Below are 6,000 nucleotides of genomic sequence, written 5' to 3' on the forward strand. Positions count from 1 at the left end.
CCCCTTCCTTCCTGTATCAGTCGATTTTAATGACTGAAATCATGGAGACCTGAGAAAGGAGCAAACAGACCTTAAAGATGGAACCTCCCATCTGCCTCTTTCATCTCTCTCTGATCCACGAGATCCTTATGCAAGTCGCACGGATAGTGTTGTTAATTGGGCTGTTTCTCTAATGGCATTTCAGTAAGCAGCTGAGCTGAGGAGTTGAAGAAAATGGTGCTTTTATTTTTAAATGTCTGTCTGGTCTCTTGCTATGTGGGTTGGTGCCTTTGTTTTTTTTTCCTCGTGTCCAGCCAGAAAGCCTCTGATCAGTGGTTTAATTTTCTGAGGCTGTGCTTAATTGCCATAAACGGTCCCTCCTTTAAAGCCCAGTTGTCCTGGCTAAAACAAATGGCATGGAACAGGTTCCAGTTTTATTCCCTCCTGGTGACTTCCAAATACATCTGAGCAGTTTATTAATCAAAACAATGTTCCTTCCCAGTCTTGAAAGCTCCACCTGGGATGTGAAAATCAGTAACAAATGCTCTGCCGTTGGAGCATTGCTGGTAAATCTGTTGAAAATGCATGAGAAAGATCAGGATGCTGCTCCTGCCATCACTTGTTCAGCTGGAGCAAGCTATGTCTCCTAGTGGCTGTCCCACTAGAAGGATAAAAGACTTACCACTGTCTGAGATGGGAGATCTCTAAGTTATACAATGACTCAGTGTTGACTGGAGATGCACAAAGCCCTCCATACTAAGCCCAAATTTAATCCCTTGATTTTTAGGAGGGGTTAATATGTACCTTGTTCTGACTCCCAGAGGAAACCTAGAGACCAGGATGCACAAGCTGGCTTGCATTTAAGAACCCTTAATTTATCTGGGTATATCGAGGCTGCTCCTTCCAAGCAATGACCCTCCCCTGAAGCTCTGTTTCCATTGCAGCTGCACAGGGCTGAGCTGGATTTCTGCAGAAGAACAGAGCAGTTAAAGTGCAGATATGTAAGCATACTGGCACTCTGCCTTCCTGACTCCAGATGGAATTTATAACCATTTTACATCAGGACTGTGCAGCAATCAAACTGGTGTTGAGTGGGGGCAAGCATTTTGTTCCCTGATCATCCATAACAAGATGATCTCTTATTCTAATACTAGGCTGCATTCTTTTTGCTTCCTGGTCTTATTTATTCTCAAATCAGACCTCTTATCCAAGAGCCCGTCTCTCCTTGAGAGCTGTAAACTCAAGCCAGCTGCCTAAAGAAGGTGATTTACTGGTTGTCTTGATTGGGGATGGAGTGGGGAAATGACAATCTATGTAGGCACTTCTATACCACCATGCTCGTATATTCCTAATTGTATCTGAATGCCAAGTGGTGTCTATGCCTGGGGAACGGGGAGGTAAAAGCAGAGATGAAAGACGGAGCCAGCATGTTGCAGGGGGGTGTCTGAATGTGTATGGTGGGAGGAGGAGGAGAATTTAAAGCTGGTTCATCACCGATCTTAGAAGTGGTGCTGTCTTTCTCTCAATTTCCAAGATAAAGTGTGACTTACCTAAGAGGATATGTTTGGAGCTGATGGTTACTGATGAAAGAAGACAGGCCAAGGCAGCAGCTTCCACTGTCCTTCAAATAACTAATCCTTACGACATCAAAACAAACTCTGTCTTTACTGCCCACAAGGGTATTGCCTTTAATTCAGACCCACAAATACCTGCTTGTTACAGGAGGAATTGTGTCGCTCCAAAAGGGGAGTAATTCAGGGCAGCCAAGATAATTGCAGCTTTAAGAATCTGTGTCATGCTGAAAGGTTGAGTACAGTACAGCCGCTTATTAGAATACAAGGTGACCTAATAGAAGTATTCAGGATTGTGCAGGAGAGCTGGATAAATTGTTCTTACAAAGGGAGAGGAAAATACAGCAATAGAGTAAATCAAGAAGTCAGGAGTCGGCTCCATCCTGACTTACAATAATGATTGCACATCTTTGACCTGAAATAGGTATGAATTGAAATCCTGGAGATGAGAGGTCCCAGTCATGGGAGAATTTGCCGTGGTCCCAGCTGTGCGCCAGAGAGCCATTTGATCAGTGCTTGGGGCATGGTGCATTGTTTGTAATTTTTAGGAAGTGGATCATGATGTCTTGACATTGGATTGTAATGTTTCCATCTTGATCCATCATTGTGGCTGCTAAGGAAATGTGGGCGAGTGAAACCTTGCAAAGTACAACCTGCATCATTTGTTAAGATGTGACATTGCAAAGTGTGTGTTGCTGTCCACGAGTTTCCTGCCGGATGCTTCTCTGTCTCTCCCTCGCTTTGCCTCCTAATCTACAATTTCCTTGGGACAGAGAAGGCGATCGTGGAGCCTAGTGAAACTCTCATGTCAGTGGAAAGGTTTCTGTTCATTCTCACGGAAGTTGGCTCGGGGGTTTGAATCTTACCAGTTTTGTTGAGGTTCTAGCCAATGTCAAATAGGATATGGATGGTTCAGTATGGGAACTGATCTCTACACTTTTTGTTTAGGGTAAAAATATTCGGACTCCAGATAGTCCCATCAATTCAAAAAGAGCCTTGAGAAGCAACAAACTGAATGTCATTATGTCACAGAGAATCTAACGTACACATCGGAGAGGGACTGTCTTTAAATGTGCGCCCCTGCCAGCAGGATGAAGCAAACAGAAGGCTAATAAAACACAGCATCGTGTGCTATCAAAAGGGCATCTCAGCCTGATTTGCTCATAAAAACCTTCCGGCAAATTTCTGCTTGGTTACAGTGGAGAAAATCTTCATAAATTTCATTGACTTTGATGGGTTTACTCCAGACTTGTGCCAGGGTAAGTGAGCCAGGCTCAGTGGTCTTTCAAAAGTTTACCATGCCACTTCTTCCCTCTGCCTATCTCCTTAAAAGTCTTTTTGATTCCTGATCTTGACCCTTTTTTTTTTTTAGTGCATTACACTGTATATAAGATCCTGAATGATTTGGAGTGGAGCCCCTATCTCTGCTTGTTTTGTGCAATGCATCCAGTATGTGCGCTGAAGAAACAGCAGCAAAATAGAAGAGAGAAACTTGAGTTGGCAAGTACTATGCTATAATACATATGGAAAATGCTAAATGGGCTGCTCTTTGCTTTGGATACAAAGAATTAACGGGAGAGCCTTATTAGATATTAATTCTTACTGCAAACACCTGGCTGCAGCAGTCATTAAAAAAACTCTGGCATGATGCAATGTTCTGATATGTTAATCACATTTCCATATGGTGCAGCGTTTTCCTAAGTATCATTTGAACTCTGTAACTCAAAGCAAATACATATTTATGATTTGAAAATAGCTGACTGAATAATTGCACATTTAAGTAACTTCTGTTTCCTTGTTAACAACAACAAAAAAAAGTCATTATATTATTTCTGCTAAATAGCAATAGGGGGAAATAAAGTCATTATTTATGGGGGCAATTTATACTAATTTCACTCTTCATGATGTTCATGTCCAGATGTTGAGGAGATCAAACAGAGGACAGGTGTGAATAATGGAAACTAGCCATTCCCAGAGGCTTGAATATCCTTCTGTGTAGTCTTAAGGATGGCAAGTCTATTACTTTCTCACCTACAGCCATAAAACCCCAAGCTCTGTTCACAATCTAGTCACTACATGGACAGGGAAGCTTCAAGGACATCACTAAATGGCACTAGGAGCTCAGGAGCTGTCATGCTTCACCTAGAGTTAATAGCCAGCATGTTGCTGCCCTGGGGAGTGAGGTTGTGCTATATCAAGGGTGTTAACTTTTGCACACGAGAAAATATAACAATCCTTATTTCTTGTTATGGAAGAAGCCCTGGAATTCTTCACGCGGGAGAGATGTTAGCTGCATTCCCCTAGCCAGGCTCCTGCTTGGGGAGCTGTGCATCCCGCATGTAAACCCTCCTTGCAGTTTCAGTGAATTCATGTTTTGTTTTCCACTTCCTACTTGTGTTCCCGGTTGCAGCGTGTTCCTTTATTCAGAGGTGTTAATATTTAATTGACAAGATACAAATCAGCTTGCTCTCTTTTTCCAGCATGCTGCCCCCATGTGTGCTGGACTTCCTGTAATACATAGGTGGGGGGGGGGGGTGGTCCTCTATGGCCCAAGTTTTCTTTGGCTGTCTTGGGTATGGTAATGCCTGGGTCCTTCCCCCCATTACCCTGGGGTGTTTGTGACTCATTGAACAGCTCCTGTGTTCTCCCAAGAGCTGACAGCGTTTTGGTTGTGAATGAATTTCCTCGTGTGTATGTAGTTACACATGCATGCTTTTTTTTTTTTTTTTAAAGTCAGATTTCTATGGATGGGATGTGATTCTGATTAATAAGTAGGGCTTGAAGTATTTTTTAAAAGACTTTTTTATGGGAATAGCTCTTAGCAATCAAGAGATATAAAGAGATCCAGTTCAGCTGATTTCCTTGTGAATTAAAATGCATAATATGTCTTGTGCTCAATACATTTTTGAGGGTATAAAACTTGTTTACAGGATCTGGAGCTTGAAACACTGCATATATGAAGTTTTATTTTAGCTACACTTCTCTTTTAACTATCGACGGAGAAACAGCCTCAAACAATAAACCAAATGGCACACAGCATTCATGGATTTTGGACTGGGATGCACGGCATAATTTTGTTGCAAAGGCCAAAAAGTAAAAATCTTAAAGGGCTCTGGGGTCTCTTAGATAACGAAATGTTTAGTATTTTGGATGAAGGCTCCTTAATATAGTGTAGCAGCACAGATGAAAATTGTATTCCGTCTTTAATGATAGCGGTGGATTATGAAATGAAACTTGGTAACAGACTCAAACCTGCGCGGCTCTCAGGAAATCATACATCTGTTAATTTAAAATACACTTGTTCTGCACATTGGAAAGTGTGAGACTGTCAAACGGTTTATTGGAGACTAACATCATATGTTGCATTCATGTGTGCCTAGCTGTGGAGTCTGTATTGCTTAAACACTACACCGACAGGGCACTGGACAACTAAAAGGCAGAGTTGGGTCAATATGGCAGGACAGTTCCCATTAAATCAGTCTCCACTGACAGAGCCTGTGGGTGCTCGGGCCATAGGGACTGGGATTAGCAACGCTTAGCTTTAGTTGGCACTTAAAGCACCCTGGTCCCTTTCTCTTCACATCCCCGCTGATCCTCCTTGTTCCTCCAGATGGGCTGTCAACAACTGAAAGTGGAACAGCCAGCTCCATCCAGGAGGACCTCTAATGGGAAGTGCTGTCGGAGGAAAAAAGAGGGGTTTTCACCCCTGAACTGTTCTGTGCCGCTGCTGCGGTTCAGCAACATCGGCCTGATTACAGAGCCCCTCTTCTCTCCCCCCTCCCATCTGCATGTGGAATAGAAAGGCACTTCGTGCCCTCCTCCATAATTCATTAACTTGATGGAGGAGATGTGCAGGAGACAAGCAGGTGGATTTTGGAAGCGGTGCCCCAGAAGCACTGCCGAACCCCAGAGTGGAAAGGCCCTCCTCTATGAACAGCAGTTTTAAATAATCTTTCGCTTCCACCCCCTCCCCATGGAACTCTGCAAATGGTTACTGAAAAGATCGTGAATATTTCATGGGCTGGGTTCATGAACCAGCTCCCTGCCACAGCTTGGGCTGTGTTGTTGGGGGCGCAGAACGAGACAGCGAGAGAGAGCTGTCAGGACTCGGTTCCGCTGGAGTGTGCTCCTGACGGCAGCTCCTTGCTTTCTACCAGACACGCTGGCCTGATTCCCAAGTTTGGTCTCAAGTGAATCAGCATACTAAAGACAATTTAATATTTAATATCTCTTCCTTACTGCCCTTGGATGCTGTTGGCTCAGCCCAGAGTGATAAGGAAAAACCAGTGACTTATGGGGAGTAGACAAACAGGAGGCAGATGTTTCTCTGCTCTAGGAGGTCCCTTTCTTCCTCTGCTCTCCCCCAGCCATGCTCAGTTCACCCCCGAGCTTTGTCAGGTAGAGATGCTTGAGCTCCTTAACTATGAAAGAAAGCAAACAAGGAAATACA

General features: G+C 43.6%; 1 long non-coding RNA gene across 1 annotated transcript in view; it reads left to right on the plus strand.

Moving 5' to 3' along the window:
* The window catches only part of LOC132246454 (uncharacterized), an 87,095-nt gene extending 82,288 nt beyond the window's left edge, over positions 1–4,807 (plus strand). Inside the window, exons 3-4 of the long non-coding RNA XR_009457744.1 lie at positions 2,499–2,809; positions 2,923–4,807. This is a non-coding gene — a long non-coding RNA (uncharacterized LOC132246454). The remainder of the gene's footprint in view (positions 1–2,498; positions 2,810–2,922) is intronic.
* Positions 4,808–6,000: the final 1,193 nt, after the last annotated feature.

This window comes from Alligator mississippiensis, chromosome 16 (assembly GCF_030867095.1).
Source record: "Alligator mississippiensis isolate rAllMis1 chromosome 16, rAllMis1, whole genome shotgun sequence".
In the NCBI taxonomy this organism is placed as follows: Eukaryota; Metazoa; Chordata; order Crocodylia; family Alligatoridae; genus Alligator; species Alligator mississippiensis.